Below are 10,275 nucleotides of genomic sequence, written 5' to 3'. Positions count from 1 at the left end.
GGCGATGGGCGGGCGGCGGGCGGCGGCCCTCCCGGGCGGGGCGGGCTCCCGGAGCAGCGCCCCGCCCCCGGCCGCGCGCTCCCGCCCTGCGCGCCTCGCTCCCCCGCCCGCCCCTTCCCCGCGTCCCTCCGCCCGCCCTCGGAAGACCGAGCCGCGCTGCGCGGAGCAGCGGAGGAGCCGACGAGCCGGGAGCGCAGCGCGGCCCGAGCCCGAGCGGCCCCGCGCCCGGAGCGCACCGGAGCGGCCGAGCTGCCCGCGCAGCGCCCGCTGCGGGCAGCGCAGCCCGGGCCGCAGGTAGGATCGGGCGCCGGCGTCGGGGCGCGGGCCGCGGAGCCCCGGACCGCCCGGGCAGGTGCGGCCGCGCGGGGTGGGGGCGGCCCCCGGGGTCGGGGCCGCACGGAGGAGCCCGGGCCGCCCTCCGACCCGACCGCCGACGTGAGCCCGGCCGGTCCCCGGGGGCGCGCGAGGGTCGCGAGGGCCCCCTGCCCCTTCCCCGTCGCGGGCACGCGTGGGCCCCCTCGCTGGCGCTGGAGCCTCCTAGCTGGAGCCGTCGAAGCGCCGCGTCCGTTTCCGGGGTGGCGGGGCCCCGGGCAGCGCAGGATACGAAGAGGAGCGTCCGGGGGCCGTGGCCACTGCTCCGTCCCGGGGTCCGATGCGCCGAGGTCGAGCCGCGCGCCTCGTTCCTTCTGTTCCTTCTCCAAGGGCCCTGGCGCGAGCGACTCGGGGACGGGTCACCTCCTTGCCTCCGGGGGCAGCGCAGGCTCTCCAGAGATGTTGGCCAAGGAGCGTTTGCCACCGCCGGGGCTGCGCGCACGCTAGCTCCGCCGCACTCTGCGCTCCGTACCCGAGGAATGTGGGGTGAGGGCAGGCCCCCGGAGGGTTTGGGGACACCGTCCCCTTGTTGCTGAGGAAACTGTTTTCACCTTCTTGTGTCCCGCATGTGCTCTCCGGGGATGGGAAAAGGGAAAGTGCCTGCCGTGGTTACCTACCCCGGGGCAGTGACCGTGGGGTCTCCATGTCCGTCCCCTTTGTGCCCACCATCCCTACGGGTGGCACCCACAGATGCCCTCTTCTAGCTTGGCTTGGTCCTCAGACAAGGAACTTAGACTGGGCAACCCCTTACTGAGGCTCTTAGCTGATCTCTTCCCAAGATAGACATGGACCCCAAGGAGAAAATTGGATTTTAAAAAGCCAAATGATAAAGCCCTGTTTCTTCCCGATATGGGGCTGGAGCACTCCCTCCCTCTCCTAGAAACCCCAGCCTCATCCCCATGAAGAACTGGGGTGGAGGGGAAAGCACTGAGTAAAATGGCTCCTGAGCTTTGGTGACAACCCCAAAATCTCAGGCTGTCGGGCTATGTGAGTGGACTTTGGGGTCGACCTTCATTTTTCTGTGACACACTAAGTGGGTGTCTGGAGAGAGAGGAGGTGTTTGGCTAGATGGGATGGTGGGTGCTGGGTATTGCTTAGGTTCTTCTTTCTCTTTGGGAACTTTGGGGAAACGTATTCACAAGGGAGTCTGAGAAGGCTGCCCCGACTCCCAAATTCCAGAACAAAGGAGATCAGTGGGAACTACAGGCAACTTGTACCCTCTGTGTCTCTCTCTCACTCTCTCCCTTTGGAGCATTCTCTCTGGGAAGGGTTGACCCCGCCTCTGCTCTGGTCTGGGTCTGAGTAGTCCCAGGCCCTCCCTCAGGCAGAGGAGGAAGAGGGGACGTTGCCCTTAGAGGTGCAAGTCCCAGGAGGAGTGGGAGAGACCTTTCCTCAGAGCATCCAGGGCAAAATGGCTGAGCCTCTCTTGAGTCTCAGAAATAAATTGTCAGGCAAGCAGCAAACAAAGAAAGAGCTCTCTCTCTCCAGCCAAGCGCTGGCTCGGTGGCCAGGGCTTGGAGGACAAACAGTGAGTCCCAGGCAGGGGCACACAGCCGGGCTTGTCTGGCAGAGAATCTGGAGAGTGGGGCGATTCCTAAGAACCACACAGGAGAGAGGCAGCTGCTGTGGGAGAGGAAACCGGGACCATCCGTCTTGTGTGCAGCCCTTTATTCCCAGGCTGGAAGGTCTGGTGAGAAGTGGGTCCCCAGCAGCTCAGGATGGAGCTGAGAGGGGCATCTAGAGGCCCAGAAGGAAACAACTCAGAGGGTAAAGAGAGGAAAGAGCAAGTCCATCAAGGCAGAAAGAAGCACAATAGCTCTGTGTCTCCGGATTTCACATGCCCGGCAATCAGGAACCCCAAATGTCATCTGTTTATGCGTGGCCCAGCACATAGCAGGCACTTAGGAAGTGTCTTAGAATAAAGCCTGCACCGATGGAAGGTGACGACAGTGCTGGCATGGACCGACCTGCAATACCTTTCTATGTCATTGAGCCAGGGAGGCTCGAAAAGGTGGACTCTGAGACTAGAACCAGCCCTGGCTCAGTTGGCTTTGAGCTGGGGTGCTGCCATTTTCTGGCCCAGTGACCTTGGGTAAGTTCTCATCCCCACTGGAAGGAAGGGAGGAATGGAGTACTGCAAGCTTCCAGTGTGGCCAGCATAATTCCGATAATAACCTCCTGCAGCCGCTACTCTTCTAATCCCCGCTTCAGAGGTGAGGGAACTGCAGTACCGAGAAGGGAAGTGACTTGCCCAAGGTCATCCAGCTGGGAAGAGGCAGGGCAGGGATTTGAACCCCAATCTTCTGATTTCCTGGCCAACACTCTGCCCCTCTCCTGGGTCTCTGGGCCTCAGTTTTCACCTCCATAGAGTGAAGTGGAAGGGTGATCGTGAGGATTTAATGGCTGGCAATGAGGCCTCTAGGTCTGCTGTCTGAGCAGTGGCTGTTTCTCTACCTTCCCAGCATAAGTTAAGAGCTTGAATAAAGCACCAATGTCAGGTGGCTTCTCGCCATCATGTAAAGATACTGTTTGTAGGCTTGGCTGTGAGCTCAGCAGCTGAGATAGAAATGTCCCAAGCCACTTGGAATTCGGAGATGTCTTTTTCCTTCTTCTCTTAGCACAGATATGCATCACAGACCAAGTGCCAACCATTAAGCTTTGCCCACCGCCCCTAGCCCCCTGCATCCAAAGTCCATCCTCAAGCCCCGTCCCCTTTGTCCTTGGGAGCAGATGGGATGCTGGAGCCCCTCCCTGTCACCTGGTCCCAGGTGTGCCCACCTTCCTTCCCTTGGATCACCAAAACCACACCACCCCAGCATCCCTGTCCTTCAGCTACAGCTGCAGTGCCAAACCCAGTTAGAGCCCTTTAATCGCCTTATTCCCCGGAAGGACACGGAGATGTGTCAGCAGGCCTGTTTTTGCCCCTGTCAGAGCAGCCCCTTCAGTCCCCCATGCAGACTCACCGGAGCTTCTCTGTGCCCAGAGAATGGTGGACAGAGCACAGCCCCTGCCGTGATGAAAACAACCTTGAATTGACTCCAATTGCAAAGAGCAGCAGGGCCCCTCTCAGTGAGGAGATCGGCAGACGTCCACTGCTCCGTGGCATTCCTCTGCACCGGCTCCTCAGTGGGCCCAGCACTGGTGCTCCTCACTGTTAGCTTTTTGCTCCACTCCCTGAAGGTTGCTGAGAGGTGGAGGGAAAGAGTGTGGTATCTAAGAGGGGGAAATGGCTGGGAGGCCAGATGTGGACCCCAGCATAGGCCTTCCCAGGAAATGTGGCCTCTGTGAGCCTTGTGAACATCCAGCATCTTTGCTCAGAGCTCACCTGCAGACCTCAGAGCCAGGGGCAGGTTGGCATGAGAGTCAGTGGGAAGCCAGCTAATAGTAGGGATAAGGCCTGCCTGGCATAGATGGTAGGTGTGAACACAAGCTGTGATATTTCAGCACAGACTTGGATTCAGTCACAAACGGAGAAAAAAAAAAAAGAAAGAAAGAAAGAAAAAAAAAAACCACTAAACATTGTTCCAATGATAATATCGTCAATAACAATCATTGCTAACAGTTATTGCAAGTTGACGATCAGCCAGGGAATGTGCTGTGTGCTTTACTTACATCTTTGCATTTAATTTTCACAAAACCCCGTGGGGTACATAGGGTTGTCCCTGTGTCCCTGTCCCTGTTTTAAGGAAACAGAGGAAGAGAGGTGAAGGTGCTTGCTGCAGGATTGCTAGGCCCATAACTGGCCCCTGGAGGCCCAGCTCAACTGCCATGTGCTGACATCCCTGCCCCGGAAGAGCGCTCCCCCCCCCCACCCCCCGCCCCAGTGCTGCTCACTTGGCAAGGACCACACGCCCCATTTATGGAGCTGCACAGTTAGAAAGCACTCCCCCTTTGTTTTCCAACAGTTGAGCTTGGCCACAGCTCTGGGAGGGTGGTGGTGTTCTTTGGGGGAAGCCAGGGCATGGAGAGATGAGTTGTGCCCAAGGTCCCTCCGCTGCTAAGGTGTAGAACTGGGATCTGCACTCGGGTGCCCTGCCTCTCACAGCATATTTGTGAGCTAGACTTCAAATTCACTTGAAGCTGGTTTTAATATTGTGCACCCAGCCACCTTTCCCCAACTCTTAGGTGTCCCACAATTTGTCACCACCCTCTCACTGCTCCAGAAGTCATTGAGAGTGGCCGACGAAGTCATCAGCTCTGTTTACTGTGATCTGACATGACACGAAAGTGGCATCCAATTTGATGCGAGCCGCCTGCATCGAATGGCCTTCTATTTTTACATTTGTCACAAATTGGAAATTACAAGGAGGCCAGGTCTTGCAGAGTGATTGGCTGGGGCTCTTTGAAAGCAGGGGGCATGCAGCCAGGTGGAACAGGCCACATTAAGGTGCCAGGGGCTGGCTGGCTGCCAACGGGGCCCCCAGCTTCCGGGGCCGAGTGGAATCCTGGCATACAGACCAGGCTGCAGGAAGCAGGAGTTGGTGGCTGTCTTGGACGGTGACCTGCAGCTCTGCCCACCTGTCTGTGCATGGTGTCTGCAAGATCAGTGTTGCATGCCAGCTCCTGACACAACTGAGCCCTGGCCAGAGGGACATTCAAGGTCAAAGATGCCCCGAAAGACATTGACAGCAGGTTGTTTTCATGGCCTTATTGTTTGGTAAGGAGGTTCTGTCCAGGGAGAAGGCAGCAGCCACGGGAGTTGAGTGACATTTGGTATCAGTATAGCAGTTTGCTGGAACTTGGTGCTGCTAAAACTTCTGGTCATCACAAGAGTCCTTTGCAGGTTGCAGAAAAATGTTCTTGAAGCTGTTCTGTCTTTTGATCCCGTATCAAATATTCCAGGGGAAGAAAATGCGGTCCTTGATATCCTGGAGAAGAATCGTCTGTCAAACAAAAAAAGACATTTTTTTTTTTAAAAAAGCTAGTTTTCTCAAAAAGCCCAAGTCAGAATGACCTTGACTCAAATGAGGTCTCTGTATACATGTGAGTACATGCACGCCTAACACTTATGTAGAATTTTATAGTCCAAGTTTGCAACAGCCCTGGGAGAGCCAAGTGAAAATATTATTGTTATTATTATTGCCATGATTATCTCCATCCTTTGGATGGGGAAACAGAGACTCAACAAGCCCTGAACACAGTTATCCCCAGGTGACGGGATTCACCTCTACTAAACCCAAGTCTGAATCTAGCAAGTTGCCCCTTGAGAAGGAGCCCGACGAGCTTAATCCATGCAGACTGAACCCCGAGCACATAGGGACTGATCTCAGGATAGGACGGGAAGGCACAGCCCTGCAGTTCAGGGGCGGGTGGGGAAGAGCCCCGGCATCGTTTTCGCCTTCCCTCTAGTTCTGAGCTTGGGCCAGAGGTTAACATCTCCACAATTATTCCCAGAGTTTGTGGAATCTGATATGTGCTCATTTGGCCAGGGGGGCCCCCAGCGGTAGCCAGATTTGGGAGGAAAGGAAGGGATGATTATTCTCAGTGCGTGAACACAAGCATGCTTATCTAGGTAGATTTGGGTGAAAACAGATACACCAGGGGCCCTGTGAGGTTGTCTAGAAGGATCTCAGGGCCTCGGCAACCAGGAAGGGCATGAGGAAGCATCCATAGGTGAGCCTTGGGTTGTTTGGGACCTGCTGGAGGTGCAGGCTGAGTGGTTCTGAGTCCTTTCCAGTCAAGAGGATAGGAAAGGGGACGGAGTCACTCATTCAGGCCATTACTGCACTTCCCCCTCTGTCCTTGCTGAAGATTATGAAAAATCAAAGTTCTGGGAGCTTCCTTCTGGGGTGTTGGGGGGCAGGGGCGCCTGAGAGTTTAACTCTTCCTCTCAGCCACCGAGTATGGAGTGCCCCCCTGGGCACGGGTCCTGGACCGCCTGAGGCCGGTGAGAAGAACCGCCTGAGGCCGGTTGACTAAAGGAATCTGATCTTTAGTCAACTCTATGCCCCTTCTCACGGGCATAGGGGGATAGCTGTTACTGTCCCCGTGGGCCAGAGGAGGACCTGGAGGCTGAGGTAGACGGAGTCACTCACCCTGGCTTGCACAACAGAGTTTGAACCCAAACCTTGCTGATGCCCCCTCTCCATGTGCCTTTTCATGCTACCCATTGCTTTTGGAAAGCACCTGAGTGGAGTCACAGTGGAGGAGGCAGGGGCTTGACTCACCGAGGCAGAGAGTAAACTTTACAAAATAAAAGCCACCAAGGCCAAAGGTTCCCGTGCCCTTGATTATGAGGTCCAGCTTCCCTGCTGCCTAAGTCCCTTTGCCCCTTTGCTCCCATGTCCGATGTTTTCAGAGCTTGAGATCAAGGACTTGCCTGTGATTTAAAAACAGGAAAGAAAGTAGGCTTGGGAACAGGGAAGTTGTCCTACTGAAGAGTATTATGTGAAGATGACATTTAAATGCATGCATTTTTAACAGGTTGGTAGCAGATGATCGGATAGCTGCAAGCCTTGACTTTGAGGTCTGACTGTGATCCAGGCACTGAGCTGAGTATTTGACAAGCAGTGTTCTAGGATCCTCCATAAGGAAACTGAGCCCCGGGGCGTTCTCATGGTTACCCAGGATCGCCCCACTGACATGCCACAGAATTGCCACTCAGATCTAGATCTGCGGGACCCTGAGGCTTGTCTTGGGGTCCGGGCAGGCTTCAAGCTTGCAGGGGATAAAGGGCAGGGTCCTTCCCCTCTCTGGACTTTGATTTCTCAGTCCATAAAGCTAAGGGATTTGGACTGGACTGGACGATGAGCTGCACCCAAGCCCGGAGCCGGCTCTCCAGGCAGGGGAAGGGCGGCTGCATGCCCCGCTTCCTCCTCCATTTCCCTCATAATAGCCTCCCGAGACTAATGACTGGGGAAGATAAAGCCCTTTCTCCAAATGGCAGTGAATGCCACTAATGACAGAGCAGATGCAGCACTGTTAATTATGCCGCGGGTATTAAATGAAAATGCCAACCTGGGATGAGTTTAATAGTGCTGCTGGGCTGGCAGTGGCCATGCCTAAAAGTGATGCCATGGACCTGGGCCGAGGCACAACCACCCCCTCCCCAACTGTAGGTCCAAGACAGGAGCCACAAAGCCTGTCCACACTGGTTCCTTCCCCAGAGCGGAGTCCACGGTGGCTCCTTGAAGCAAGAGATGTTGGTGGCCACTTGGGACATTTTCATAGAGGCCTCTGGGGGCCTGACAGGTTATCCTCAGGGGCAGATGTGGGCAAACACCTGGACCACGGTGGGTGGCCCAAACACGGTGGGTTGTGGAGACAAACCAGGCGTTTCTGGCCTCTCACAGTCAAAACTACACATTCCCTATGAGCAGGAATACTGTGTCTTCTGGCATCTCTGGGGTTCAGCATAGTTCGATACATCGTATTACTCCCTTTGCTTTTTATTATCTTCTTCTTCACTGAGTCTTCTTCAGTGAGAGCCAGAGGCCACTATCAACTGTGAGATGAGAGTGAGGCAGGACAGGCAGGTAGACCAGCTCTCACACCAACCTGGCCTTCCTGGACTGCAGGACTTTCCACCTGTCGGGCAACCATGGACAACCCTTTTGCCTTCTAAGCCTTAGTTTACACATCTGCAAAATGGGGAGAGTAAGGCAAAACTATGTCTCCTAACCAACCCCAGCTCTGGACCCCGAGGGTCACGGAGGTTGCATAAACATCTGAAAAGTGACGTTTGGTGAACAATTCAGCAAAGGAGTTTGGTCACTGAAGGCAGTTTCTGGTTCTTCTTATGGATTTAGGATGTCACCCAAACCTCCATCCACTCCCCAGTAGCTCCAGTCCCCTGCCTCCTGCCTTCTGGACCTGGATAACTGTTTCTTGGGTTTGTCTAGGCCAGAGAAAGTCACACAATCCACTCATTTCAGACACCCCTGTGTTACAGATGAATAAACTGAGACCCAGAAGGGAGGAGCCCCAAGGCCATAGTCTCTAGGACACAAAGCTTCTAACCCCTAACCCAGTGCTCTTTCCCCTGCCCCAAGCCAGCCCAGCTCCACTGTTGAGAAATTATTAAATAGAGTTGGTGGAAGGACTCTGGTTGCCGTGACAACGGAGCCTGTGTCCTCGGGAGATAATGGCGTTGTACAGGCAGAGTGATGTGTGTTGAATGCTGATTCGGGACCTGCTGGAGCGAGTGAGCAGGAGTGCAGAGGGAACTGTGTCTGGAGTTTGAGCTCCCCCAGCCAGGAGACTCAGGCTGGGTAGGTGGGGACAGCCATGGGGGACCCTTGCCCTCCCTAGTTCCATCTTCCCACAACCTCAGCAGAGAGAGATAATTACCTTCTCTTCATGAAGGCACGAAATACAGCCAAGAGAGGTGAAGGGACTCTTCATCCGGGTCACACAGGCAAGACATGAGATTTAAACTTCAGACTGGTGTCAAAAGTTGAAGCACCGGGGAGGACCTGGAGGGGCACCTAGAAAGGGCGGGCGGTGGGTGGCATCAGGAACCAGAAGGAAGCCGGCTCTGAGCCCTGCACCCAGAGCACCTCAGCCCCCATAAAGACTGCTGAAGAGGGTGCTCGGGATTCAGATGGGCCCGGGATGACATTTCTAGCCCAGGAGGAGTGAGGAACCAGTATGTCACGGTAGCTACCCATCTCAGCATTGGAGCCAAAGTCAGATCCCACCCTGCTGCTTCCTAGCTGCATGACCCTGGACAAGTCACTGTACCTGTGTGGACCTCTGTGTCCTCATCTGCAAAACAGAGACCATAACAGACTTACCTCATAGGATCGTTCTAAGACCAAATAAGGTAAGGTAGATGGAGCGTCCAGCCCTGCTCTTGAGCGTCCAGCTCCATCAACGGTAGCTGTGATTATTAACCAAAGAGGAGAGGGTAGGAGAGGGATCTGCTCCCAACCGTGTATCAGCTTGTAATTTGTGGTGTTGGGAGAGTGAAACTGGCTAAAATGAGTATGAGAATGATGAATAACAGAGCTCTTCATTCCGGGCTAGTGAATATCAGCAGAACAAATGAACAGCCCCCGTTACCAAAAATATACATAAATATTTTGCATTTGGAAAGCGTGATTGATGTACCTCGCTGCAGCACGCTGTCCCTAAAAGCCCATGTGCAAACCATGCTAGGGGAAATTGCCTTTTCTCTGTGCCAGCTATCTAAATGACCCCGTGCTGGAAACCCTTTCGGAGAATAAATACTCTCACCCACGCTCTTCATTTCTCCCTCCTGCACAGCTGGTCCCAACTGTTTACTCCTCTCCTTGGGGATCGGGGAGCATGGGGTTAACACCCTGAGAAACCCCAAAGTGCATCATTTGCATGCTGGCAAAGATGTGATGTAGCTGGCAGACAAGCCCACTCCTTTTGGGAGGCAGAAAGAGGGTGCCGAACCCAGGCCTTTGCTGTTTTGAAAGCGGTGGTGAGAGCTGGGATCCTGAGGACTTGGAGGCAAGCAACCATTTTGTCTGTTTCCGCAAACCTGTCTGAGCAAATCCCCCGGGAGGTGACAACCTGTTTCTGGATTTCCCGAGAGGGAAGGTCATTTGTTCACTGCTGATCCTGGGGCTGGATGACAGGGCGTGAGGCAGTGAGCCTGAAGGCCCTGGATTCCCGACCTGGGGAGACTCGCTCGGTGGGCGCGCGGGGAGGCGCACGTTAGCGCGGATTGGAGCGAGTGTGCTGATTGCGGGAAAGGTACACATGTCCACTTCGGGGGAGTCGTGTTTGATGAACCATTCGCTTTGAGAGTTTGATTGGATCGGCATTTCCCAGTGGCTGGCCCTGTTCCCTTCTATTGATTGCCTATAGGTTAAGATAACTGCGGCATCGTGCCCAGGACTTTTCCCCGTAGCTGTCAAAAACAAAACAAACGATTCCAGCGCTAATCAAGTGGTTGATTATGATACCTGCCAGGTAGCAACCAGGTTCTGT

The 10,275-nt window shown here is 54.8% G+C and overlaps 1 protein-coding gene and 1 long non-coding RNA gene across 3 annotated transcripts in view; one reads left to right on the top strand and one right to left on the bottom strand.

The window, feature by feature from the left end:
• Positions 1-217: 217 nt before the first annotated feature.
• Positions 218-10,275, top strand: part of SLC6A1 (solute carrier family 6 member 1) — a 42,067-nt gene continuing 32,009 nt past the window's right edge. The window contains exon 1 of the mRNA XM_038565636.1: positions 218-294. The gene's annotated coding sequence lies outside the window, so the exon portion shown is untranslated. The remainder of the gene's footprint in view (positions 295-10,275) is intronic.
• On the bottom strand, positions 4,216-9,278 carry LOC119864633. Of its 2 annotated transcripts, XR_005374599.1 has the most exons (4): positions 9,108-9,278; positions 8,662-8,798; positions 6,540-6,691; positions 4,216-5,255 (listed from the first exon to the last, which is right to left on the bottom strand). It is a non-coding gene; the product is annotated as an uncharacterized LOC119864633 (long non-coding RNA). The 2 variants fall into 2 exon arrangements; XR_005374598.1 differs by lacking the exon at positions 6,540-6,691.

The sequence above is a fragment of the Canis lupus genome, chromosome 20, assembly GCF_011100685.1.
Source record: "Canis lupus familiaris isolate Mischka breed German Shepherd chromosome 20, alternate assembly UU_Cfam_GSD_1.0, whole genome shotgun sequence".
Taxonomy (NCBI): Eukaryota; Metazoa; Chordata; class Mammalia; order Carnivora; family Canidae; genus Canis; species Canis lupus.
The sequence above is the reverse complement of the archived record's forward strand: the minus strand, read 5'-3'. Positions and strand labels throughout refer to the sequence as shown.